The sequence below is a fragment of the Lagopus leucura genome, unplaced genomic scaffold (assembly GCF_019238085.1).
Source record: "Lagopus leucura isolate 7727_CA_CO unplaced genomic scaffold, USGS_WTPT01 Super-Scaffold_100002, whole genome shotgun sequence".
In the NCBI taxonomy this organism is placed as follows: Eukaryota; Metazoa; Chordata; class Aves; order Galliformes; family Phasianidae; genus Lagopus; species Lagopus leucura.
In genome coordinates this window covers 9,595,558-9,623,399 of record NW_024962263.1, presented here as the reverse complement: position 1 = coordinate 9,623,399, position 27,842 = coordinate 9,595,558, and the positions used below count along the sequence as shown (strand labels likewise).

General features: G+C 47.0%; 1 protein-coding gene across 2 annotated transcripts in view; it reads left to right on the top strand.

Moving 5' to 3' along the window:
- Positions 1-27,842, top strand: part of RREB1 (ras responsive element binding protein 1) — a 122,477-nt gene that overhangs the window by 1,029 nt on the left and 93,606 nt on the right. The window lies entirely within an intron of this gene.

The window sequence follows — 27,842 nt, the reverse complement described above, 5'->3', positions numbered from 1 at the left end:
CCCCCCCCACCTCCCCCCCCTCCCGGGGAGAGGGACGTTAAGACGGCAGGGTGTCCCCCCGCCCTCCGCCGCCTTTGTGCGGAGCGGGGCCGCATCCGAGCCGGGAGGGTCCCGTTCCTCCGACCCAACCCGAGACAAAGTTTTGGGGCAGCGCCTCCTCAGCCTCCCTCCGCCGCCCTCCCACGGTGTCCCCGGAGCCACGCGTTGTGGGACACGGAGGGGTCCCGTGCCGAGCCCCGGCGAGGAGGGGCCGCGCTGTTGTCGGGCAGAGTAGGGCCGCGGGCAGCGAGATGCTGCAACTGGGTTTTTTTTCTGCGAGCAGAGGAGGGAGGGCGGTGGATTGAACTTTGTCATGTCGCAGATAAGTTTCCTCTGGCTTCTTCTCCCTCTGCTTCTCCCTCCACCTCTCCTCTGCACACACACGGCTTTTTTTTTCTTCTTCTTTTTCTGTATTTTTCATTTCTTGTTATTCTTTTCTAAACTTTTCCCCCTGTCCCACCTCTCAGCTGCATCCTGGTGGGGGGAGCCGAGCCCTCCTCAGACCACCAGGCCCAACCGCTGATGCCCTGCTGCTTCCCCGAGCTGCCAGCATCCTGCCTGCGGCAAGCTGCATTCAGAGCGAGTGGGGAACAGCAGTGCCATCCCAACTCTTTTTTGCCTGCCTGCACCTCGCCATGGAGAACAGAGTCCTACGGCCGAGTTTGGGGCAGCACACAGTTGGTGTGCGCTGCCATTCCAGCGCTCTGCCTTGGGGAAAAAAACTGCTTATTAACAACAGGAGCAGTTGCTAACTAAGGCCGTCTTGTCACCCTGCAGCACGCAGCTCACAGCTGTTAGGGTGGCTGAGGCTGTTGCATCGAGGTCTGAAACGAGCCCTGCGTTTTGTTACCGCAGTTCCTGTTTTCCACCGGGTCAGCGTGAATGAGAGGGATGCGGTGACTCAGGGTCAGGCCAGCCATATTTGTTTTAGGTTCTAATTTTCCCTTTGAAGATTTAGGGGTATACAGTCTTCTCTTGGTGTGCCTGCATAATGCCCATTAGCCTTAACGGGTGTTAGGTATGTGCAGGGAAGAATGGGCCCTTTTGTTTGTTAGAAACCTAGGAGCAGCAGGAGCCCATCATCCATCAGCCCAAGGACCAGGGCTGCCCTCACCTGCTGGTGGGATGCAGCCCTTTTGCTGCACCGCCTTCCTGCTGCCGGCATCCCACCCCTGGACAGCACTGCATCAGTGGTTGGAAACGCACCGTCCTCTGGATACAGTGCAGAGGACAGCTCAAACCTTTCCTTTTACTTTCCTTCTCTGCTCAAAATCCCAGGCTGGATGTGGCTCTGGGCAGCCTGGTCTGGTGGTTGACGCTGCTGCACACAGCAGGGGGGTTGAAACAAGATGATCGTTGTGGTCCTTTTCAACCCAGGCCATTCTAAGATTCTGATTCTACTTTGCAGGAAGCTGGTAGTTGTCAAACTGTTGTTTGTCCAGCAGTAGTGATTGTTTTCCTAGCCACTATTTCCCATTGCCTTCGATAAGTAGTGACCCTAAAAAATATGTGTTTTAAGGCAGAAAGCAGCAGGGTGTCTGCTGGCGTTTTTTTCCCTCACCCAGAGCTGGGCTGTGCGGATGTTGGTGCAGGAGCTCTGACTCAGCTCCCGCAGGTTGTGCAGCCGTCCTTAATACCTTGCAACACGTACTGCCCCCCTGCCCTTCGTGTTGTGATTTTGAGGGTGCAGGAGAGGCTTGATGTTTCAAAACTGGGCAAGCCAAGTGTCTTAATGATCTTTGAGTAATATCCGTAATCTTCGGTACTGAATGCAAGTGCAGTTGTTTCCCAAGGCAAACAGACACCGCCGTGTGTCCTGCTTCTCTCGGTCCTTAAGGATGTTATCGCTTTGTCTGCATTGAAGTTGCACTGCAACCGTAACAATAGCTTGGCTTTAGCCAACAAAAGTTTCTTCTTAGGCAGAAATGCAGCTTGGATTGCTTTCAGTAGGATTTCTTATTGAAGTATAACCTGTTTGTGGACTTGCATCGTATAGATTAAAAACATATAGATAAATCCCTTTGGTTATATTCATTATCCCTTGTAAAAGTAGGTGGTGCTTAGAAGGTCATAGGATAAGTGTTGCTAAGCAGCTAAACAGAAGGATGCTAAAATTAACCTGAGTGTTTTTGTAAGGGATTCACTTTTTAAGTTGCAATGGTTTTTTTGATTGACTTCAAATACAAATTTTAGATAGCCAGACATTGGGCAGAAATTACTTAGAAGCATGAAGAAGGCTTTCCTGAGGACTGCGTCGAGCAGTCAAGTTATCCAGGCACAGAAGTAATTCCACCCTTCTCAGTATGCCTAAATGTGACCAGGATTGGGCTCTCTCTGCCCTTTGCAAATGTCCTTGTGGAGTTATCTGCTGCTCACTTCTCCAGGAGCATCTGATGCATGTTGGATAGCAGCCTGCAGGGACTGCGGAGGCTCCCCAGGAACGGGCAGAAAACAAGTAAATCCTGTTAGGCTCAACTCCGTGCGCGTGCAGAAAAAGCCCCTTTTAGCTTTTTGATGGATGATGCCTGGGTTTGGAAATGTGTGTTTTAGGTGTACACTCTTGCAACATGTGAAATCATGCCTGCTTGCTTCCAGTGCAATGCAGGCTGTTGTAAAACGAGCGCATTGTTGGGCCGCGCTAAGCAGCGTGAGCCGGCCGCCTCGCAGACCTGGTGCTTTCTGTCTTGGAGGTAATTGTCCTCGGAGGGGGATGGCAGCGCTGCGTGCAGCGGCAGTGGGAATGCCTGTTGCTCCGTGTCTTTTTCCTTTACTTCCTTTCTGAATCCGAGCAAAGTGTGGGATTACAGCTTTAAAACACGCTTTCTTCAAGAGTATTTGGCACATTGGAAAGGAGCCAGGAGCTGTTTCGCGTTCCTCTGAGTGCAGCTTTGTCGCGGATGTAGTGCTCAGGTACCCTGCAACTCTTTGGAAGAGGATCTGGAGGAGCAAAAGTAAACTCTGGGGGTGAGAAGAGTTGCGCTTTGAAATGACAGACAGCGAGTTGCTTGCTGCTGGGTGAGAGATCTGACCTGTCAAGTTGTTGTTCAGAACTTAACGCAGATTTTCTTCGGGGAGGCATAAGAGAAATCCTTTCTGTGTGTGTTGGTTGGTTTTTAATATCCTACGTAAAAGAGCAGCTGTGGGAGCTTCCCCCCTCCCCCCCGCCTTCCATTTAGGAGCATCTCTACATGCAGGGCTTAGGTACCCTCAGTGCATCACCTGGGAGCGGTTTCCAAAAAGTGGGCTGCCTGTGTAGGGCTGGGAAGGGCCTGGGGCTTGGAGAGCTTTGCCGGGTCAGGTTTGGTTATCACTGTTCCATTACAAATGAAAATAGGTGAGGTTGGGATGGGAAGTGCTGGTCTGGCTCTGGGGTACTTCTGAACAGGAATTTCAGGAGCGTTGTCTCTTTGCTTTTCAGTGCAAGAGCTCTGGTGGCTCATCTTTGATGTCTGCCAGCTGTGGCATTTTCCCACCTGAAGTCCTTCCCTCCCTCCGGCTGTCCCTATCGCAGCCCTGAGGGCCCGGGATGTGGCAGTCAGTGTGGGGCAGCAGCACCAGAGCATCCCGTTCTCTTTCCTCTTCCTGTCTCAGTCCCAGCAGGGTGACAAAACTTGCTTACAGCTCCTGCTGATGTTTTGTGATGAAATGTTACAAGTGCCAATAATTGCCAGTTGGAGCATATGCTGTGGCTTCGTGTCGGATGGCTGGCTTGTCTTGTGCTGCTCTCTTGCAACGGTGGGAAAGGGTCAGAACAAGGAAAAGGGCCTGGACAAAAGGGAGGATAGTCAGTGGGATCCTGGCTCACAGCTGTGTCTCAGATACTTGCTGCAGACAGAGATGAATTGTCTGATGCGACTGAGCAACACCTGGACCCGTGCTTCCTTTAGAAATAGCACGGGTGCCCTGCTGTATCCTGTTGTGCTTTTTTTTCATGGTGGTATTTCTGCTTTCAGGTTGGCCAGCCTAGCAATCAATAAAGGTGGCTGCCTTTGAATAGGTGCTTTACACAAAAGAAGGAGTTGATGGGTGGAGACTGTTTATTCAGAGTGATTCAACTAAGTAATGCTAAGGGACTCTGAATGCCTCTTTAAAGATGCAGAGAAAGGCAGCTGTTTTAACAGCAGGATTCACCTGAAGAGCCCTGGCCATCCACAGAGATGCTTGAGGGAGGGAAAAGAAAAGCTGCCAGAATCCCCCAGGGGCGTTGTTAGGCTCCTGGACTGAAACAGGTATTCCAAGGACCATTAGGGAGAGGGGCCTTTAACACCTTGATGGCCATCTCCTTTGCTGCACCTGGAATGCAACTTTGAAATTCCATCGTTTTCCTGCGTCTAACCTTCCTCGACAAAAAAACGTTTTGTGTTTAATTTATTTACCGATTTAATCTCATATGTTTAATCTTAGGATCTTGATGGCCACTTTTGCCTTTGAAGAAGGCATCCCCTGGTCCTGGTGTCTGGTGTTTCTGTAAAGATCTGTTTGCACAAGGGATGTTACTTTGTGTAGAGCCCTCAGAAAGTGTTGGGTGAGCTGCTTTCACTCTGTGGCTGAAGGACTTGACAGTTCAATTGCTGTCAGCTTGGAAGAATGAATTTCTGACTTCTAAGTCACTTTTTAAGTAAAAAGTCAAGCATCTTAGAGATGCCTTCTCTGCCGGTGTGCCTGGGTGACTTGCTAATTTGCCTCTGAAAATAAATGTGTGGTGTGGTGAATAATGGAGGTGCCAGTCCCTGGTAAATGAAAGACTTCTCCTGTTGTCATCTTCTGGTGGAGATTTTAACAGGTGCTAGAGCACATGCCTTCTTGATACAGTGCAACCTTGCTTGTAGGTGTTGTAGGAATGGGTTGTCAGCATCATCCATCCTTGGAAAACAGGATGATCAACCGCTGACAAGCGTTTTTTTTGTTAATTTGGGTATATGCCTGTTCCCTAAAGATGAGGGAAACAAAATGCTCACGTTGAAGCATGGCTGCCTTTCTTTTATCGTGTGCGATTAGCTGGTTTGAGTGAGAGCCCCTGTTAGTCCCGTTCCATACAGCAGGTGATGTCAGTGTGCAGATGTATCAGTGCCTGGGAGTGTTCTGCTTGGAGTACTTGCATCACAGCAATAAATTCCATTCCTGTGTTGAGGCCGTGCTCCTTCACACTGCTATCGCTGCTGCTTGGACAAGGGAGAACTGCTTTGCATTTTGCACATTAAGTAGCAGTACTTCCTTTCATTTCCTTTAGGGAGCAACGTCACTTTTAATTTGGTCCACTTGCAGCTTTGGGCAGGGAAAAGAGCCTAGCTTAAGTTCCTTGTTCACTACACAGAATGTGTTTTCTTCATCAAATTAAATTCAGATGATTAAAATCATCTCTCAGCAGACGTGAAGCACCAGGATGTGAATACCAGTGTGCTGTTCTTCCTGTGTGTGTGCTTTTTTCCTGGTGGTGATGAAGTTGTGTGTGTATTGAGGACAACAGGTGGCTGGGGCATCTTGTGCATGCACTTGCCAGCTTTGTCCCCTCCTTATTTCCAAAAGCTTGAAGATATCCTGAATTGATGTTCACATCAACTTGCAGTGCAGCACAAATATTTTGCATTCTATAGGTCCTGATGCTTTTGGACAGGAGGAAGGAGAGCTGTGGGAGGAGGGTTGCTTTTCAGGTGAAACTCTGCTGGTCCAGAGAGTGGAACTGCATGCTGTGGGAGAGATGTAGCTGTGTTACTAAAGGCTCCCTTTTATGAGATTTCTCTGTACGTTCCAGGGGAAGAAGTGTGAGTGCAATGACAAGTGCTTCTCAATGAAGATACAACTTGTGCTTTGACTTGGAGAATGTATTTCTTTTGGCCTCTTTTTCTAACAGCTGCAGGTGTCGATGGTTCTTCCTTATCAGGTGATCCAACCAGCCGTCAGTACAACTTACCAGTTTCCAAGTGAGTTTCAAAACTGTGGTCCTGGGCAGCTTGTGGAACAGGTCTTGGCTCAACGTCCAGCTTTCACAGCAGATAGATGGCTTTTCTGCTCAGGAAGGTCTCTTAGCAGTACTTGAACTGGCAGGAGCCTGACTGCCCTGTTGTGCAATGGCTGAGAGCCATATCACCGTGCTCCTAATTCCCTGGTGTGAATGTAGGTTATTGTTGGAAACTGCTTTTCTTTAAATTGTGAAGAACTGGTTATTTTTGTATCAGCGTTACCTGCGCTTCGTGGGAGGTCTGTCTCCACTTCCTGGGGGTGGGTGAGGTGATCCGTACCTCCCCATGGATGCCAGTTACCCTGGGAACAAGCCATGCCCATTGTGAACTCTGCAGGAAAAAACTGGTGGATTCCATGAGCTCAGCAGCTCATGGAAAAAGAGACACCTCAAGCCATTCCCAGGCTCTGCTTTCAAAGCTCCTGGAACATGTATGGTCTTTAAATCTAGCGACTGAGGATTTTCCATGGTTCCCAAGACCAAAAAAAAAGAAAGATTGGTGTAAGTGTTAAGGTTTCTCATCTTTAATGCTCAACAGTCAGCAAATGAAAGTTGGGGTGCTGGCAGAACTATCAAGCGGGCCAAGCTGAACAAAGATTGTGTCTCATTCTGGCTGCTTTGACGTGTTTAATAAATCAATAGATGTGTAAATAGCATGTGGAGGTGGAAAACATGGCTTCATTCGAATCAATGCTCTTTCAGATTTCACTGGATGAAGGTTTTATGTGGGGTATGTATAGCTGAAAGCTCCCGAGCATTCACAGCATGAAAGATGCCAGGAAACTTTAAAAAGCTGAAATACTAATAGTGCCTTTGTATTGTCCTGGTGCTCGAAATTCCTACAGGTGTACTTGTAAAATCAGTGCATCTGTTTCAGGACTTTGATAAACAGCAAACTGAGCTATAATAGCTTGTTTGGTGAAACTCTCTTCTATCTTGGGTTTGGACATCACCGAAACAGCATGGGCACTGCTGCATCCCTTTTCTAAATTGTAGAGGCTATGCCTTAGTTTTCATGAATGCATTCTCCTGATGAGAGGGAGGAGACTTGTCCTTGCCAGGCCTATCCTTCCCCCCAGGAAAAGGGGAATGTGGAGAATTTTCCCCGAGGATGCATGTGGGGCAGATGGCCCCTGCGTGTTTGGGGGCAGAGTTTTTATTTACAGCCTTGCGTAACTCTCAATGTCCATAGGAAAAGATGTGGGTCAGTAGATTGGGAATGCCACGGGCTTGCCTGGGGCTGCAGTTGGCCCAATAGCAAGTGTGTGCTGGTGCCTCCCTGGGGTCTGCCGGGAGCCTCAAGTGACCTTGTGCAGGAGGAGCTGCTGATGCCTGGCTTGTGACTGGGTGCATTGGCAGCCCTTCTTGCCAGCGCTGCCTCAGTCGTGTGACTTGCATGCAGTAAGTGCTTCTGTTTGTGTGCTCACTGGCTTTCTTTTCAGAATGATCGCTAAAAGGTATTTGGGCCAAAAATGATTTACACTGAGCAAGAAGATGTCAGCATGCTGCACAGACTGCACACTGTGTTTGCTGTCCCGGCGGGTACTTCAGACACAACTCAGTAGCACAGATGTGTGGTAGGAAAGTCCAGGGTGCTGATTTAAAAATTTCCACTATTTCTGGTAATGGATGTTTATATGAGCTGCGTAGTCCAGAGACCCTCAAAGTGGTGGTCTTTGTTTAATTCCTGGTATACAGATATGCCAAGTGTTACGCTTTGATTTCCTACACTGTAAACTCTTCGGGGCAGGGATCAGCATTCAATTACCGAGTTTTGAAAAGCCACCTAACACACTGTGGAACTGACCTGCTCAGCACTACCTCAGTATAAATGTTTAATTGTAACTATCTTCTTACGCCCTAGCGGAGGCTTTCCAGATATCAAGGTTGAGGCATGCTGGGAGCCTGCACTGCTGCTGCTGGGGTGTCTGCCTACAGACTGAGGGCTTTGGTTGCAAGGCAGAATTCAGAAGGCTCTCATCATAAGTGCATGGACTGCACACGAGGGACAAAGATTCAGGATTGTTTTCTAGATAGTAGTGCAAGTATATATTCAGGAGATGGTGTATTGCTTGGTTTAAAAGCAAAATTCTCTTCAATTTAATACTTGTCTTAAGGCATCGCAACCAGACCACGTCCTTCTCTTTCATTTTATCTATACATCAGTATATAGAAATGGCAAATGTTATGATTCTGAAATACAGAAACTAGAAGAAGAAACTGGGAATAGAAAGGAATCACCCCCTTGATACATCGTGTTCCCAACAGTGAAATGAAGTGCGGTTGCTGGCTCTTGCTGTTCAGAACATAATCTAATTCTCCTCCTTGAGTGACTTGCATTGTAGCTTTAAACTGGATTCTTAAGTCACCCCAACAGTGATGTATGTATCATTTGTTATGTTTATACAACATGGAAGCGTATGGAGTAATGGAAACAGCTAGAAATTAGACCTCCAGAGAAGACTCCCATTTTAATCAGGTTTCGTACTTGGATTAAACCGACCCAAATTTAAAACACGTGGCTCACGTACCAAACTGGTTGCATTTTCAGCACGCTGGGGGTCCGTCTGGGCGACGTGGGTGCATTGCAGTAGCCTGTTGCTGTCAGCTTTGTAGGAGCACTTTGGTGTTGCTAAGGTTGGAATAAGCTGATGTCAGATTTTTGTCCGCAGCACATAGCAAGTAGAGGTCAAACACTCGCACAGCCGGTGATACTATGACTTGTTAAGAATGTACGCAGCAGGTCGCTTTTCAAAACATCTTTTGAAAGCAGCCTCTGAGAGCGGTGCCATGTGTAAGAGACATGCATCTTCGTCTGGCATCAGCAAATGGATGCATCCTATCACATTGGGCTGCTGAGCATGTTTAGTCATGTTTCTGTAATAAGCTCTGGGAACAGGAATGAGTTTTGCCCTGCTGCACTCTGTGAAAATTTGAATGAATTTGACTGGTTTGTTCCAGAGGAACTCGTGCTGGTATCTGCTGTGTTTGTTCGGGGTACGTGAGAGGAAGGTGATGGTTTGGTTTCTTGGCTGAGAAAGGTTTCTTTGCAGCTTAGGACTGCTGACTTTGCTGCACTTAGATGTACATCTTCTAAGGAATAATAATTTAGAAAAAAAAAATCACAAGTGACACGTAAAATTGTTTCTGGGGCTGATGGTGTACGTGTCTGTTCAGCTTTGAGGCTCAGCTTTGCGCAGCCAAACCAAGGGTTGGGATCCCTCCTCTTGCTTCCAGCTGTAGCCTTTCGACATCCCTACTTCTCCTGTCCCAAGGAACCATCCTACCACACACAAAGGTAGAACATTTGCTGTGCAGGGACTTACCATCTTTCTTTTTTTTCTCCATCGTAGCACAGCTCATCCTAGTGGCTCTTCAGGTATGTTTAAAATGTGCTGGTGTGCGTGTACGTCGGAGGCAAGCGTGGATCATGCCAAGCGCTGATCCTGCAGACACTTCAAACATAGATATAATTCTACTTAAGGAGCTTGTTCCATTTAAGTCAAAATACTGGCATGGGTGAAGCGAAGGGAAGTGTTTCAGGACTGGGGCCTGTGTTTAACTTGCAGAAAAAGTATTCATGACACAAGCCAGAATCTTTAACCCATGTGAGCTGCAGCTCAGAGCGCGTCTCACTGGCTTCGGTTTCTGACCTACTTGAGAAAGCACTGCTCAGCTCGAGGCCGTGCGGCTGCTCTCGTGGCCTGAGAGGGGCCGGCTTGGAGGAGACGCGGTGACAGCAGTGGCTCTGCGCTCCAACTCCATCCACACACAGTGCCTGCAAGAGTTAAAGCCGAGCGCTGGGGCAGCTCATGTGTGCATACTTTCCTAATCTTGACATGGGGTCTGAGCTGCAGGCTCTCAGGGCGTTCGCGAAGTTGGCTGCCACCTTTCTTCTCCCCGAATCTGGCTGCAGCTCAGCGCAGGGATGCTCCCCGCTGCTGGGATTGCTGGCTGCTGAAATCTTGTGCCTGTGGGGTCAGCTGGGCCAAAGGGTGCCCTGGCACAGCTCACACTGCCTTGGCAAGGGAGTGGCAGAGGGAAGGAGAAAGGGCTGCAGTGCAGCCCCTCCACTGCTGCTGGAAGATGGCTTGCACACAAGTCGTGCTCTTGGGCGAGCTTTGCTGCTCTGCTGTCAGCATTTGGCTGGGGAACAGCTGCCTCCGAGGATGGGGTCTGGTTTAAGACAGGGCAACAGCTGTACAGAGCGGGGCTCTGGGAAGAGTGGGGAGAGAAAGAGCGTGCATTTCTCTCCTTTAGGTGGCAAAGTCCTAAGGGCAATGTGGGCCTCAGCCATCTGGGAAGGAGAAGTGCCGTTCCTTCACCTCCCAGCATGGCTGTCAAAAGTCACTTCTGGACCGGAGTCTGGAAATGAAAGCTGCTCTTTTTTTTTTTTTTTGCTTCGGTCTCCTCAGAGAGGCTGCCAGTGACCACCTCGCCCCACCCTGCAGACGTGTGGGTGGGAGGGGGGCAGCCAGCAGGAGGGAACATCACCAAACGACAGAGCAGCGCCTTGGCTCGCCGCCACCAACAGGAGCAGCAGCAGCTGCTGGGATGGCCCCCGGAGCCTCACTGATGTCAGCAGAACCAGCGCTCCTTAAAGCCCGCACCGCATGCGGGGGGCCGGGGGGCACAGCTGGGAGCTGCAGTAAGAGGAGAAGGCAGGGTGTAAAAAACATTACTGCCTTTTCTTTTTTTTTTCTTTTTTTTTTTCTCTCTCTGAAACAGACCCCTGCTTTCTGTAGGGATGGGAATGTTTTGCATGGGCGAGTGAGAGTTAGGAGAAATGCGTAGAAGTAGAGCAAGTTACCAAAAGCAAGAAGCAGAAAGGAGAAACACTGTAAGGTTTGTGTGTGTCTGCGGTGTTTGCTGCTTGCTTGCTTTTTTCTTTCAAGAGAAACGTGGCTGGGAACAGTTGGGTGCTGTTGGATAAATCCATCAGTGCCATTCCCTTCTCTCAGTCCCGTGTTGTCTCTGAGAAGTTGCCATACTGTGGCAGATCGTACTTTCAAACATCGCGCTGTGTTTGAGAAGTATCTGGCTTGCCTCGGGATGCTGAATGAGATATGGCAGGTTGCAGTCCTGCGTGTGCTCTTTTTCCCTCCTGCCATTACTTGAGCAGGGGAGGGGAGTGCACATCAATCACACTGCTGCTGGCAGCTCCCTTCCGCTCCCCTTTGCTGTTGCAGAGATGGCACCCGCACCGCTGGTGTGGTTTACTGAAGCTGTCTTTCCTTGTGTGTTAATAGCAAGAATCCTGATGGTGAAAGGCTCTGTGAGTGAGGGCTGTGGGGCTGTTTCACCTCCCAGACGTGAGATTCACAGTGCAAAATTTCCTGTGATTGGTAATGAAGTGAATGCAAGTTGCTCTCAGGCTGTAGACGATGACTCCTGATTTAGCATTCGTGCAGTCTCCTAAAGTCACAACATGTGGTTTGAAATGCTGAGGGAAGAGGATACCAGCTTTTCCAGCACTGTGCTGCTCAATCACAGAACAAGGTTGAACTGGACGTGAAACTGGATTTCAGGGTGACGTGGTGATTGCTGTCTCCATTGGCTTTGCTTCTTCCCACAGTTGGGGAGTTGATTTTCCCAGTAGAGCTGTGCCAGCTCAGTCTTGCTGCTCGTATTGTGGCATTACACCTGCACAGAAGTTGCATTTGAATGGCTTACAAGGGCTATCCAGTGCACCAATACAGTTGACAGGGGGAAGCCAGCCTATCCAGGCTTGTTGCAAAGCTGAATGTGCAAAACACTGTCTCCATCAAGGCCGAAGTAATAATAAGTTGCAGAGAGTCTGTCCTGAAAAACAAACAGCGTAGCACAGGCATTTGGGAAGGACTTCGTGCTCTTTTATATGGCCGATGCTCTTTGTTAACTCAGGTTAACTTACAGGTTGCATTAACATTTCCTATGTCATTTGGGTATTCTTGGAGTAATTAGCAGAAATGACACAGGGTCACAGCAGTTGTATGAGACAGAATAAGCATCTGCTTGTGTTCTTTTCAATCCAGACAATGGCATGAAAAATACGTTTAATGAAGGTGACAGAGACAGTAACAGAGTCAGCAAAAGAACCCAAATGCTGTATATTCAGTGCTGTGTCTTCACCATTAGATCACGCTTCCTGTCTAGGCAGATGAACCCACATAAAACCCCTGGTTCACAAACAGATGACTTTCAAGTACTACAGCGTGGTAAAATACAGCTAGGGCTAATATATTTGCTCTGACTTTCATCTTGAGTGCCTGGTGGAACACCTGTAAGTATTTACATTTTAACATGAGCTTTTGTGCTTGTGAAAGCAGACAATTTGACAGCAATGACCCCTCACACAAAAGCTTGAATAAGCGATGAACTTCCAACAAATCCATGACCTGAACTCTGCTGGGTGCATATTGAAGGCGACAAGTTAATATGGCCTGTGGCCATACCAACAAGGGGCCTGGCTTTGTGCTGGAATCTTCTGATGGAGGTGGTCTGCAGATGTGTCTCTCACCTCAATCCCTGCCCAAAGGTCTTCACATAAGTTCTGGAAAATAAGAGGCCCAAGCTTGCTGCCTAGGTGAGGACCTTAAGCAAATGTTTGCTGTAGAATTGACCTCAGTGTTTCTGGAGGTTTCTCATCCTGGTGCTTGCTCTGGCCCCAGGTGAAGGGCTTGGATGGTGTAGATGAGAAGAGAGAAGGATGAATGTGTCTTGTGCCGCCCGTGTGCTGCACTTCAGAGTTCGCTGTGCTTGAATTCAGTTGTGTTGAACTGGGCATCTCTGTTGTTGGACACATCCCTGCTGCAAGCGTAGTAACCTCTGGCCATCAGACAGGGAAGACAGCTGTGGTATGGTAACCTCTGGATTCATCCTGACCTGAATAATGCTGAAGCTGCGGTTCCAGCGATGTTTCGCCAGCTCTGCCCTGTCCTGGAATGAGCAGTTCCTGGTACCTGCTTCTCCACTGAAACTTGGGGTCAGAGCAGGGAATGCCTCTTCAAGCTGGTGCTGGTGCTGGTGCTGGAAGAAATGCCTCTGGATCTTTGGCTGAAGGTTTTTCAGTCCTGTGGAGGAGATCACGCTGCATTCACCTGCAAAATTAAAAACTGGAGGGAATCCTGTTTGTGTCTGATAACAAGTTAGTCCAGAATCCCCTCTAGCTCGGGATGCCAACTGATGAGATTTACCAAGATAGAGCGTGGCAAAGGGACACCTGTTGTTGATGCTTTCCTGTTGTAGTCTTCCAGGCACAGCTTGTGGAATCTTGAGACAGTGAATTTTTAAAGAAGTTTGGTATTTAGGTTCAAGAATCCTTTCTCCTGAACTTGGCTTTTTGAACCTGCACACGCACTTGGCCTGTTGTGGCGGTGAGCTTTGCTTTTTAGCTACGTGCTTTGTTGGAGAAGGATAAAAACCCAATTTTCTAAACCTGCCATTGGATGCTTCCACTTGATACCATTTATGACTGTGGGAAATAATGAGTAATGCATCACTGCTGACCTCCATTCATTTCAGAACTGTGTGGATCTCTGTTGTGTCACCTCACTGGCCTTCCTCCCATGCTAGAGTCTCCATCTGAGTGTCAGTGATTATGCAGAAGCTATTGCATGCTCTTGATTATGCTGCTCACTTGTGAAAGCTACGGTTTGCCTTGTGAACATCTATCACAGACACATGCCAAATGTCCTTTATTTGCCTACATATTTATTTCTGTAAGACATATACTTGGACAGGCTTGAAGATCTACAGGTGCTGCCAGGGTTCTTTTCTTCAGCAGTTTTTTTTGAGGGGGAAACTGTGTCAGTACAGGCACATAACAGACAGGAGGTGCTGACTTCTAAGATCTGTCTCAGTTGCTTCCATCCTGATAATTTGAGAGCTGCTTTTTTTAGATGCTTTGCTCTCTGCCTTCCTCCCCACATACACTCCTGGTTTCTAAGAGTAGTGTCCCTGCATCCCTCCACTAAGTATCTTTTTATTCCTACAGATGGCAGCCTGAAGTGTACCCTGCACATCTGAAACTTTAGTGAGTGGAATTCATCCTGCTGTGGGGGTATTTGCCACAAAAAGTTCTCCTTGTCCAAATGCTGTAGTGCTTACTTGGGGCGGTAGCTGGGATTTGTCCGTCTGCATGGTCTCAGCAGCTGTCAGAGGAATTGCTTTGTGCTCCTTCAAGTGAATTACTTATTGCTGTAACTGTTATATTCTTATCCCCTTCTTTTGATGATCCCCCGACCTACTTGTCCACCTGTAGGATTGCCGCCTGTTGCTGAACCTGACAGTTTTAACATTTTGCAACCAGAAGAGTTTTGCTTCCATGCTAACCATACTGCTCATGTTTACTTATGTTAGATCGCTCCCAGGGCACTCTGCAAATCTGTGCCTCCACTACTACTGAAATGCAGCCACTTCTGAAGTAGAAAGTAAAAAAGGAGAGGTTGAGATCAGGTCATGCTAACCCTTTTCTCTGTGTAAAGTGCTGCACATTCTTCAGTACTGACAGCCTGAAAGGGAACCACGGCTTTTAAAGCCCTACCTTACTTAACCTGTGTACCAAATTATGCGTGCTACTTGATTTGCATTTAGTTCGTGAAGAAGTTTTATTCCAGCTTGCCAGAACTGAAAACTTCACTGCAGGTAATATGAACGGTGACGATGGTGATTTCAAACCTTTTAGTAAAGAAAGCATCTCACAGCCAGAAATCGAATTTGTCTAGGTTACATATTCCCTTTATTAAGCATCTCCAGATTTATGAAATACAGCAATCTTGTGAGAAACCCTATTCATCATGTAATGCTGGCTTATAATGATAATCTTTCAGTGTAGCTGTGTATAAAACCATTCTAACAAGCTGTTGAGCACTTAGTCCTGTGCACTGTGGGCCTTGTGATTTATGTTGTGTTTGGAAGTAGCTAGCATATCTGTTCAGAGAAAGGAGGCTGTGTTTGTAGCTCTGACTGTTGAATTTGAAGCTCATCCTGTAGTGCTCCGCTGCTGCTGTATGCATTTACTATCCTACATTTAAATATAGTATCCAAAGTGTTCCATAAGGACCGAGAAACGTAGCTCTAGTGTGACATATACTTTGCAAGGCCCTCTCTGCTCTTGGGTGTTAAACCAGGAAAATCTAAAAGCCAGTGTGAAGTCATATATATTCAAACAGGAGAGCATGTCTGTGTTACTTTGATTATAATTGTTTTCTTGCAATCCCAGAATCGTTAAGGTTGGAAAAGACCACTAAGATCATCTAATCCAACCATCAACCCTTCACCACCATGCCCTCTAAACCACGTCCCTCAGTGCCACGTCTGCATGTTTCTTGAACACAGTGCTCAAACCATTGAAATGGCCACATCTTCCAGCAAAGCAAGGGGCAGGAGGATAAGTGGAAGGACCAAGGAGAATTTCTTTTAGCCAGTTTATCTTTCCTGGCTTCTCAAATCAACCTCAGATGAACTAGAAAGCGTTGCTTACTGGGTTGGATCCTGGAATCCATGCAGCTCTGTGCTGGGTTGATTAATTCCCGCTCACAGAGCCTAATCCAGGCTCTACTCCATGGGTGGGGGATCATTAGCTGTGTCTGTTTTATCTGTCTTGCTGTATAGGAACTGCATCTGCTCTGTTTCTCTTGCTGGGCTTAAACCTTTAGTGGCTTGGAGTTGCAATGTGGAAAGAACTGCATGGTCCTTTTTAAAAAAATGTCTGGAAGGTGCTTTATTTTTAATTTTAGTACGTTCTTATCTTCAATGTGGCTTCCAGCTTCACTGAAGGTAAGTGTGAGCATCCACTCCGTGGTTGTTATCAGTTCATGGGAATCTTTGTACCTGGTATCAGTAAGGCACTGAAAGAGTGATAGGCTTATGTTAAATGGAGTCACTTTCCCCTCTTTTGCCCCTTTTCTTTTCCCACTTGGCCTTCTCTTTCAGGTAGTTGTGGTACTTGCCTTCAAAGATTGTATTTAACACCATTGGTGTTCAATGCTTCCCCCCCCCACCACCACTTCAAGGCAAGTATTCTTCCAGGTATGTGACTACAAACAATGCAGAGGGAACAGTCTCAGCAGAGATCTGCACGGTGATGTTTGTTATCTCTTTGAAGCTGCCTTTTTCTTAGGACTCTTTTGATATTTAGGTATTTCCTCCCCTCTTTCCCTTTTCTGGTGCATCTTTGCCAGGTTAACTAAACGGCTAGTGACAAACTAGTGTCAAATTAGTGACCTCAGAATTATTTCCTTGGCAACATGAGTGCGCATTTGACATCACAGCATGAAGAAGCAGTTTATAATCTACGGCAAAACCAGCTTAAGGAGGGGCTTCTGTTTTTGTTGTCCATCATTTATCTCCTCACCTCTAGCTGTCCGTTCCTGCCCATGTACTCCTAGCTTGCATCCTCTCCAGAGGTGCTGATACAAGTGTTTGTGGGCTTTCCTCTGGAAGTGAAATCACGGAAATGGTTTGAGTCGACAGTCCTCTTCCATTTTTTCTGTCTTACAGCAGTCACACCCTGCAAACTTTTGTTTTGGTTGCTAAAAGGGAAGCAAACTGTAGGCTTTCCCAGTGTGGGAATGAGCAGCTGGGGAAAGAGGAAGAGCTGCTGGGAGGTGCTTACCCTCAGTGCAGGAATCACAAAACTGCGTGCTGTTTGTACAAATAGGCTTGAGAGTTTCAGCTGTGAAGCTGCTCTCTTTTTCCCACTTTACCATGCATTGATACAGAGCTCTCTATTGCATTAGCTGTGCAAAAAAATTGTTGCTTCTATAAATTGTGTCGTCTTTGGCTGTTCTTTCTGCTACCAGAGTCATTTCCATCATAAGAGAATATCTTTCTTAATTACGCTTGATATTGTGTAAGGAAATCGTGTTTCATCATGTCGGACTGTGGTCCAGGTTTTGTTCTGGCTGAGCTGGTACAAATCTCACGCGTCTTTGCCAACGTTGGTGCGGTGTCTTTAGTGGGGGAAGTCAGTTTGCATAGAGGATCAGGAGCAGAGTATCAGTCACTGCAGAGAGATTGTACTGGTGGAGCTGAACTAACAGTGAGGACTGACAGAGATTTTATCAGAGTCCAAACTTCTCTTATGAGGAATACACTCATGTTAAAGGCAAACTAAGTGCTGCAACAGCACATTTCCAAGAAAGTTGCCGTATTGCGAATGAAGATGGACTGTGAAGGGACTTTGTGGCATATACGCATTTGGACCAGGCTCATTCAGCAGCTGTCATCAGTTCCAATAGTCCATTTGTTTTTAGATTTCTGAAGTTAAAACTTTTCCAAGGAGCAGCATGTAAAACAGGACGACCTGTAGAAAGCTAGAACTGCAGCCAAAAGACACCTCCTTTTTGTGTCTGCATGTTGCAGCTGTCTATCTCTTGGCAGCAGGCAGCGCGGTGTAGAATGGGATGTTTCAGCGCTGAAGCATGAAAGAGTGAATTAAGGAGTCCAGGGCTTAAAATGGTTTTCTTCTCTAGGGGATTTCAGTCTTCATCATCGCTTAATTATTTGGAGGCTATTTGCAGAGGTGTTTATTTCTTTCAGTAATTCTTTATACTCAAAATATGAGAAACTAAGGTCACTAACTCTTTCCTCAGTAGTTCTACAGTCTAGTAATCAGATGAATTATAGTCAGTTGCATTGATACCCAGCTGGGAGGAAGTAAGAAAAAGGATGTGTGTATTTCTTAAGGGGAAGAGAGGAGGAAAGAAGAGGCTTCACTCTCTTGAATGTTATCAGTGAAACAGACTCGTGTATAAGCCAGATGTTGTTTTAGTTTTGGAATGTCAGTGCAGGTAATGTCATTTCAGTGTTGGTTATGTTGTTTCTGTACAAACTATGGATGGCATCATGACACCTTTAATCTCCCCTACTTACACCTGGAAAAAGAGAAAACTTTGCAAAATGAGCCAACATAGATTGACTCGGTCTGACAACGTGACACTGGGAACAGCTGTGTTCCAGGGCATGTGGATGTCCAGCAGAATGGCACAAGAGAGGTGAGATGACCCACTGCAGGGTTTCCAGGTGAGAGCTGCTTTTTTGTACAAGCAGTCAGTTAGGTGGGTGTTCTTGGAATGCTGCATGGACACGGTGTCTGAGGAGTCAGAGCCCACCATTCCTGCACGTAGGGCTGGAGGAACATCAGCCATCCACGCAGTGCATAATCTCGCACCAACTCCTTGCCTTTTGCCTGGGCTTTTGGTTATTCCAGCCTTGTCTGGGACACTATTTCCTTCTTTTTTTGTAGAGGTACAGTTACCCACCTGCACTGTTGCAGTCAAGTAGACCTGAGTAGGCAGGCAGGGGCTGGTTGTGCCGCCTTTGTGCTGGCCAGGATCGCACATGTCTGCTTTGAAGACGGTCGCTCAACTTCCGTGAAGTCTGTAAGTCACCTTGGAGAGATGAGAAGGATGAGCACTTGGTGCCTGAGGCCCGGCTGTTAGGCTGCACTTCCCTTGCGCAGTACAGGGCTGCCTGGCCACGATCTTGCAGCAAATGGAGGAAGTGGTGCTGGCAGCGGCCCTGATGCTGGATCTCCTTGCACCGGGGGGCTGAATGCGGATCGCATAGAGCGCCAGGGCGGAGACAACAGGAACAACCCAAATTTGTGGGCTATGGGTGAAGTGAGAGCAACTTTCCAGAGCACTTCGCTGTGGAGGGACAGAGATTGTTTCTGCAGACGGGCAGCGTGGAAAGTACCACGGGAAGGAGCTGGGGAAGGATGGAGGGGGCCGGACGCTGCTCTGCCTGCTTGCTGACTAAACAGTTATGTCAGCTGGCAGTCGGAGCAGCCTGGGGATTTGCGATAGCTCCTGGAGGGTGGGGGCGGGTGTGCGGGGGGAAGGGAGGGGAAGGGAAGGGCCGGCCATGCGGCAGCAGCAACTGCTGCTCCTGCTTGCCCTGACGCAAGGGACAGAGGCCTGGCTGCAGGCCGTGCTGGGAAGCTTTCACAGCCTTGCCCAAGCAACAAGGAACATGCTTGTTGAAACAGTCACAGCATCTCAGAGTGCAGGAAGGCCTTCCAGCCTTGCCTGCCGAGCTGCACACACGTCACACCCGGCACAAGGAGCCCGGTGAGCTGGGTGTTGCTGCCAGGTGCTGCAGCAGCACTGTGGGATGGAGGAACCCCTGTGTCCCCCTTTCTGTGCTCACAGCAGTCCCAAATAGTGGTGTTGAAACTGCACAGAAGTGCTACCTGCTGTCCTGCCGCAGGGACAGCCCTCCCCGTGCGAGCTGCTGGAAAGTGGACTGTGAATCCTGGCTGCCGTTCAAGTTAAGTGTTTCCTTCCTTGGCCTTGAAGGCAGATGGAGTCCAGGCTAGTCTTTGGGCAGAGCGGGAGGCATTTATAATGATTCCTGCAGGTTGCTGGTGTTTAAATCCCGTTTTTCTGTTCTTGTTTTGTTTTCCATAAATCGGGTGCTGTAAAACTGGAGTAGCCTTGGAGCAGCTGTGGCTTTTCACTTGCGTGCTTTCCCCTCCTCCTCCTCCTCCCCCCACCAGCAGTAAGTGAAGGACGGGTTGCATGTGAATCACCTCTGCGCCTACCTCACTTCTCCTGTCCCAGCAGCAAAAGACAGAGGAGGCCCCTGTCCTGACAGGCAGAAAGGGTGTGTGTCTCAATTGTGTGAGGTCAGCTGAGTTAGCTGAACGCAGTAAAAAAGCACGGAGCCCTCTTGATGCTCTCAGGTACAGCCTGCCGTGTCTGAAGCCATGCTTGTGGCTGTGTGAGACCATCTAATGCGTTAACCTGCGTCTTAATGAACGTTAAGGTGGATTTTTAGAAATGTTAATCTGACTCAACTGAGCTAACATGATGGTAGTTCTCAGTGAACCTGCCTTGCCCATATGGACAAGCTTGCTTAAGTTAGCAGGACAAGCACCAGCCTTTCTAATGGCCTAGTTAAGATGATTTAAGATGATCTGTCGCTTTTTTTTTTTTTTCATAAAGGTAAGTGCACCGTGCAAGATGAGCAAAGGCCATAGGAAAAATGTTCATATTTGTGATGTTGAAATCTATGGATCTAAACCAGGAGATGCTTTGTTTTGCCTTTGTGCAGCTCTCATCACCTTGGTGCAGTTCTCACATGGGTGTGTTGTGCCTGGCACTCCTTCACAGCACACCTGAATGCTATTCTATGCACGAGTTAAATGGCAGCATGATTGCATTGTACCTTGAAATGCTTTGCTGAGCGGCCTTACAGATGACAAGGGCAGCTGAGCTCCTGGCAGTTTGTTCAGAGCTATTTAGGAGTTTGCTAGTTAGTGTGGCAAGGGTAGAAGGCACTAAAATACCTATGTGATACCTCAGTCTTTCTTCTTTTAAATGTTCCACTTATGACAGACCAGAAGAGCAAGCACTTGATGAGAGAGTGTTAAATCTAATAAAATTTGAACCCCTAAACATCTAGCTCTTTTTCCTGCTTACAGTAGGTAAAAAGGCTTGGTTTTGTTTTGGCTTTATTTTGAAGCTGGGGAAAAAGTCTCCTGCAGATAGGAAACCACTCAGAAGTTACTGTTAAGCCAGTATTGTCTGGTTTGTAAAGCAGTCAGGTGGTCCATGGTTCTCTGAAGGTGGAATGACTTTGAAATGAGGGGTATGTAACTGCTTGAGCACTTGGACACAGGGCCTGAAATGCTGTATAACTCCAATTCCTGCTAGCTTCACAAGGAACGCTTCTGGAAACGGCTCTTGATGCACAAGGCACAAAGCACTACAAGTGCAGGTAAATAGTTCTCTGAAATATTTTGGCACGCTGAGAAAACTTCAGTGAGTGCTACTTGGAAGCTGAGCCCTAGACTTTTTGTGACTAAGACCGGTTTAAATAGGTGAGTTTTTCTAACTTCTGTGTGTACGAGAGAGGGGAACACAAGGGCAATTAAAACAAAAAAAAATAATTGGAGAGAAGGCCTCCCTGCTGACCTGGGAGATGTGTTTGACCTCCTTAGCCTTACGCGCTTGTCTGTGGTTTTCAGCCAAAGGCTCCCACTTTGAGAGAGGCTTGCTTCTCGTGCTGAACTATTTTTTGACGCAGTGAATGAATGCAATATGTTAACGCTCCTGTAAGCCCCAGAATTGCTTGGCTGCCCCTTGCCCTGCCTGCCTCACACTGGCTGAAAAGGTACCATTGTTTGTTCTGCAAACAGAGGGTGATGTTTGTTTCCAAGGTGACTGTGGCTCTGTTGCTGCCCTCTAGAACAAAATTAAAATGGCTTCAAACACCTGAGAGCATCCCACTGTCACTAGAGATGGTGGGAAGGAGGAAAGAGCTGTTTGGTGTTGATCTCTGGACTGGGTATTGGAAAAAAGACAGGAAATTTCAGTTCGCTAAGTGGCGATGCATGCATTTGGGTTATATTACAAAACATTATCCATGAATAGTACACAGATACAGCCATTGAAACACTTGTTAATACTAGGGATGCCAGCAAACGTAAGATCTTCCAAACATCCTGGTCAAATGGTCATTATTGTTTCAGTTTACAGTAGGAATATTCTGTTTCTTCAGTTACTTAAATCAGAGGATGCATTGAAGATATTGCTCAAGTGAAGATGTATCAGCTTCTTAAAAGGAAAGCTGGAAGGGAATATTAGCAGTTCTGCTGGACTTGTGGATTTTCAGATTGTTTTGGAAAATGATTATTTGGCGATAAAATACATATTCCCAGAGAGAAACTCCCAGCAGTCAGTTCTTTCGTTGCTTTTGTGCATTCTTGCATTCCATCATTCTACGTATATGATTCTCAGAGTAGTGCCTTGCTTTTAAGCATCCAGGTGGATGGATTAGAAGCATTTTAGTGTGCTCTCCCAGTGCTGCCTGCTGATCTACTGACATGTCTGTTTAGTATAGGGGAGAGGGGAGATAAGTTGGGGAGAAAAAAACAACAAACTTTTTAATTGGTCACGGATGCTGCTAGCAGAACTTTGCCTTCTTCCCCATCAGGTTTAGTACAGTTCATACACCGGTTTCAGTAAACATTAACCACTTTTATCAGGGCTCACAGCATGTTGAATGGTTAGCAAAGAGCATGTACTGAGAGGGACAGAGAAAATGAACAAGTCCAAGGTCAAAAGGATGGTAGATTTTTCCTTCAGTAGAGTACATGGTGGAGAAGATTGGTGATACTTGGTGGAAAAAGTAGGTCTGTGTGAGAAACCTGGTTCTTGTTCTTTGGCTTTTGTCTAAGTTGGGTGTTCTGTGAGGAGGATGTGCATCATTAGTATTTCTCTGCTCTAGTGGGATCCTCAGAGGTTGTCAGCTTTCTTTGTGCTCGTACTCAGGGCAACATGAACTCTTTATGCCCTGGACCAATCCCGAGCAAAGTATGATCTCTGCTATCACTGTCGTATCCTTATATAGACCTGCTCCTGCCCAGGATCCACGAAACTTGCATTGACTTCAGCAGGAAGTCACAGGCAACAGGAGGTTGTGATTTCCTCCCCTCCCTGTCTGCATGAAGCAGTGATACAAAGCCATCCTGATCAGAAGAGTGGGCTAAGAAACTGTGTGGTTTAGCAGTTTGCCTCACCTTTCTTTCTAATGGGTGGCTTGGATGCTTTGTTATTGCTTCTGAGGGGTGCAGCACTGCTAGTTTTGCTGCAAAGTGATTTGCTGCAGTGGTGAAAAAATAGTTGATCAGCTTAGCAATAAAAATGGGAAAACTGTAGTTAAGTAAATGATTTGAAGTTGAGATGTGAAAGTTTTGAAAAGAACGTGAGCTACCTCAGTGAACTTTGTTGAAGCATCTGGTCACAGGATCAAGAGGTGTAGGGCTTGGAAGGGACCTTGGGGGATCAAGAGGTCCAATTCTCCTGCTAAGGCAGGTTCCCTGCATTGCGTTACACAGATAGGTGTTCGGGTGGATCTTGACCATCTCCAGAGAAGGAGACTCTACAGCCTTTCTGGACAGCCTGTGCCAGTGCTCTGTCACCCTTAAAGTAAAAAGGTTGTTTTTTTGTTGTTGTTTTATTTTAAGTTCAAATGGAACTTTCTGTGTTCCAGTTTCTGCCCATTGCCCTTTGTCGTGTCACTGGACAGTACTGAAAAGAGCCTGGCCCCATCCTCTCGTCTTCTATCTTTCAGATATTCATAGGCATTGATATGATCCTCCCTCAGTCTTCTCCAGGCCAAACAGCCCCAGGTCTCTCAGCCTTTTCTTACAAGGGAGATGTTCCAGGCACCATCTTGGTGGCCCTCCACTGGATTCTCTCTAGAAGTTCCCTGTCTTTCTGGAACCGAGGAGCCCAGATGTGGACCCAGAACTTCAGATGTGGCCTCAGCAGGGCAGAGTAGAGGAAGAGAAAAACTTCCCTTGAACAGTTGGCAAATTGTGTAGTTATTTTTAATTGTGCAAATCAACATATCCTGTCCCTCCTAACTCCAGTCAAATAACGTTTTGTGAAAGAAAGAAGCAGCAGTGTTCACCTGCATGTTTCCTAGAAGATAAAATTATTGAGAGGTTGTAGTCACTGGAAAAACACAGATTTCCTCAAATGACACATCAAACACAAAAGAAATCCAAACCGCATGTGAATGATCTGACAGTAGTTTGAGAAGCACCCTCTGCTGCATGCCCCTCAAATCAGAAACGTGTGCACACGGTTGAAAATCTCATCTTTGTGGTGACACAGATGATTCAGTGCAGGAAATGAGAAGAATCTCATTCAGCAGCTAAGCATTTGTGGGGTGGGGGTGTGAGGTTCATGGTGTTCAGCACACCCAGCTAGAGAGTTTCGGGCTCCTTTCTCTCCTGAATTTTCTGCTGATTTAAATCAAGGCTGCTACCTGAAGCATCGGTGTGAGAGGCAAATCCTTTCTTCTTCATTCTACTTGGATCAGCTGAGAGAGCAAAGAAAGACAAGAAGGGAATCTGTAGCTGCTGCCTTTTGAGTTTTAACTGCAGGTGTTAGCAGGGCCTTGTGATGAAAGGTGCAGGGTGGGCAGGCTGGTGGATGGAGACTGCTGCGGCTGCACTGCTTGTGACCCATGTCCTTCCTCCAGCAGTGGCCACGTGTCCAGCATCAGCCCTGTGCTAGGGGTGATGGAAGGAGAGAAGCTGTGGGTGAGGGCTTGCAATTGCAGCCTCTTCGAAGTTGCTCTAGTTCGTCTAAATTTAAAATATGGACTGTGGTTTTGGTCTTAAATATTTGTGGGATTTCAACAAACCACTACAAAGTAAACAGCAGCTAAAAGTGACACATTTAAGGCAGGATTTCTTTTTTATTTTTCTTTTGTAAGGTGATGTGGACACTCGTGTCCTGTGACTCAGTGTTCGGATTGAAGACATTTTCTAGATCTGAGAAATTCTTTGTTCATCTCTTATTCACAAGATTCCCTTAAAGAGCTTTACAGTTTTTCAGGAGGCCGGTGTGTAATTTTCTTTCTAACTGTACTTTTGTTCTTCCATCGCTGCCCAAGTGATTTCTCCTCCCTCTCTGAATAACACAAAAAATCTCCCTGCCTTTCTTAACGAGCAGGTCATGTGTGGTATTAGCAGCTTTTGTGCAAGTCTGTGAAGAGAAACTGAATCGTATGTGCAAGGTGATCGTCCCCCTGTAATCAGCATTTCAAGTACTGTGTTCGATTTTGGGCCTCCCACTACAAGAAAGACATTGAGGCCCTGGCGTGTGTCCGGAGAAGGGCAGTGAAGCTATGAGGGGTCTGGAGCACAAGGCTTATGGGGAGCAGCTGAGCTGGCAGTGTTCAGTCTGGAGAAGAGGAAGTTCAGGTGAGGCACTATCACTGTCTGCAGCTCCCTGAAAGGTGATTGTAGTGAGGTGGAGGTCAGCTTCTGTTCCTAGGTCACAGCGATAGGATGGAGGTAATGGCTGTAAGTTATGCCAGGGGAGGTTCAGGTTGGATACCAGGAAAAAGAAAGAGTGGTGAGGCAGTGGCACAGGCTGCACAGAGAGGTGGTTGAGTCACTGTCACTAGAGGTGTCCAAGAAACGTGGATGTGGCATTGAGGGACGTGGTTAGTGGGCATGGGGGGGGCGGTTGGACTAGATGAGCGTAGTGAACTTCTCCAACCTTCATGATTCTATGAATTTGAATTCTAAAGTATATTGATTTAGTACTAAGGGCAAGTTTAATGGGAACATGTGTGTAAACTTTTGCCTTGTCTGGAAACTTTCCAAGGAGTAAAGCAGGAAAGACGGTTTTTAGATTGTTTTAATGCCTCTGCAAAGGCATTAGCAGTTGTGTAGCTACTGTTAGTCCTCAACTGATAACAAGCACTAATGAAGTGGTTTTTCATGAAGTTTTATTGAGATTATTTATGCAAATACAGTGCAGTGTTTATTGCAATAGCAATTATTTACAATTCTCAGTTGGTAAACCAAAGCATTACCATTCATCTCTGGTACCTTGATACCAGTAGAAAGCCTGCTCATTTTTCCCTGTTCTAACTGGCTGGGTGTGCTCCCGGCTTTTGTTCCTCATTTCCAACAGACTCACAGGTTTTCTCTGCTCGTATCACAGAGGCACAGGAAGGGCTTGCTCTTGATGAACCACTCATCCTGTTTTTAGAAAAGAAAAAAAAAAGTCCTGTGGAAAAACATGTATACTGGCAGTGCCACAGTCCTGTTCATGAAGGGATCTGAACAAACGGTCAGGTACACTGTGGGCAGGAAGAATTACACATCCCTTTCTAGATACCCCTACAGAATCTTCGGTGCATTCTCTTGAATCTTTGGTGTAGAAAGTCCTTTGATAGGGGCTCACTCTGTCAACCCTTACCCAAACTTTCTGTCATCTGTCCTTTAACTGGATCTTTCCCATCTGGGGAAGACATCTCTTTACTCCACAACCACCGTGTGCAGGCTCAACTCACTACAAAGCTTTTGTCTTCCTTTAAGATATGAGAGACCTCTGTGCTGTGCAAATGCTTGCAGGAAACACAGTGCATGCCTTGCTGTAGCCTTGGGGCAGCCAAGAGTGATTGGTGAGACATTTCTCATTTTTGATCAGTGTGCAGACAGGCTCATTTCTCCTCTTAGAGAAACTCTCACTGGCCTTGCCACTGAACTTCAGGTACAATCTGTGATTTTGGGGTTGGTTTTTAATGGCCAGTCTCAGTAGAACAGAGGAGGTTGTATGTATTTATTAACATGCTGTACTTTTATTAACATGCTGAACTTTCATGTTCACTTCTGTGAGTGTCTCACGTATCTGAGGTCTAAGCAGGATTTGACAGCGCTGCAGTTTGGGGAGGCCTGGTACCCACTTCCTGGGATGAGGGCAGACAGTACGGCATGGCCCCATTCTGCAGCAGGACCTGGGCACCCACAGATACTGTCTGCACACAGGGAACATTCTGGGACTTTAGGAGTACACCTACAGCCTGCATCTGGCAGCCCTGAGGCCAGGAGCACTGTGAAGTGGGAAGCATAAGGTGTATGACCTGCTGTTCCTGTAGGAGCCTGGTCAGGGCTGGCACTCTGGTGGGATTTCTCCATCCTGTGGCTTGTTGGTAGACACCCAGGTGTGGTTGTTGACCATGTAAATCCTCCTGATTGGCCACACAGGGCCAGCATCCCCATGATGAGGTAGCAGGGGGCCCAGCAAAGTTCCTCAGACAAAGAGCCTAGGTTGCTTCAGCCTTCAAGCTCTGGTGGAGGGTCGTACATTGAAAGCACTAGCGACTTCCTTGTTGGGATGCAGACTCTTTAAATTTTTATTAAAGGGATTGTCTGTGCTGACATTTAGCTAGCACCAGATGTTGGCTTTTCGTTACCAGTGTGGAGGTGGCATAGCTAATAAAGGCGAGGGTAAGAGACTTGTGTGAAGCTCTCAGATGCGGCTTTGTGTGCTGCAGCCTGCATGATGTCTGTCGTGTCTTCATGGGCCAGTGTTCTACAAGAAGGGTGGCGTTTCTCTTCTTCCTTTTCTTTTGCACTCTTGACTGGCCAAGTGTTTTCCAAGTGCATGTCTTTTTCAGGTGGCGTTGCTCATTTGTGCTAGTTAATGCAGTCAGGGTACAAAGGTAGCTCAGTGGCAGTTTGTCTTATTCCTTGTATTTTCATTCTTCTTCTGCACATAACTTTCCTGTAGATCATACTTCTCCCCCTCAACCTCTTTTCACCATCCCCTCCCTCAGAAAATGTCAGCAACTGATTGTTTCCTTTGCAGAGCTTAGAGCCCCTAGACAGAGGCTTTCCCAGCTTTATGAATGCATCGTTTGTTGCTGAGGGCACAACTGTTTGATATAACTGGCTGCATCCCACTCTGCTTTGGACCAGCATGCACTACAGCCAGTCTGTGCATAAACCAGATTTTTGTATTAAATGGCACCATTTTGTCCACAGCAGCAGTCTGTCTGTCTTTTGTGTGTGCGCGTGTGAGACTTGCAGCTTTCAAATGCAAAAAGTATAAAGAACAGTAGTTTTGCAGAAAGAAGTGCTGCTCAGTGAGTGTACGTTGCCACTCGAAGGCTTATTTTTCTTAGGGAGTTCCTGATGAGTGATATTTCTTCCTTATTTTGTGTAGGCGAACCAAAGCAAAAACAAGTTTTTAAATGTTTTATGAAGTGGATGCAGAGTGTAATGTTACAGATGTAGTTGTGTTATCAGGGGCACTCAGTTATAACTTCAGTGGAAATGCATTTAGCACATTGAACATGTCTGTGCTTATTTATGTTTACTCTGTTTCATTGAACCGCTCTGTTTCCTCTCCTACATGCTTCTTATTTCGCTGGTGACCGAATAGATGTAGCGAATTGAAGATGCTGTGTGCTTCACTTATGTCTAGGAAATGGCATCCGATGTGAAACCTGCTGCTTCTCTTTGCTGCTCTCCCCAGTTACTCCCTGCCTAAGGTCAGTGTAGTTTGGCCACGGCACAGGCCTGCAGCCCTTAGCTGTACTG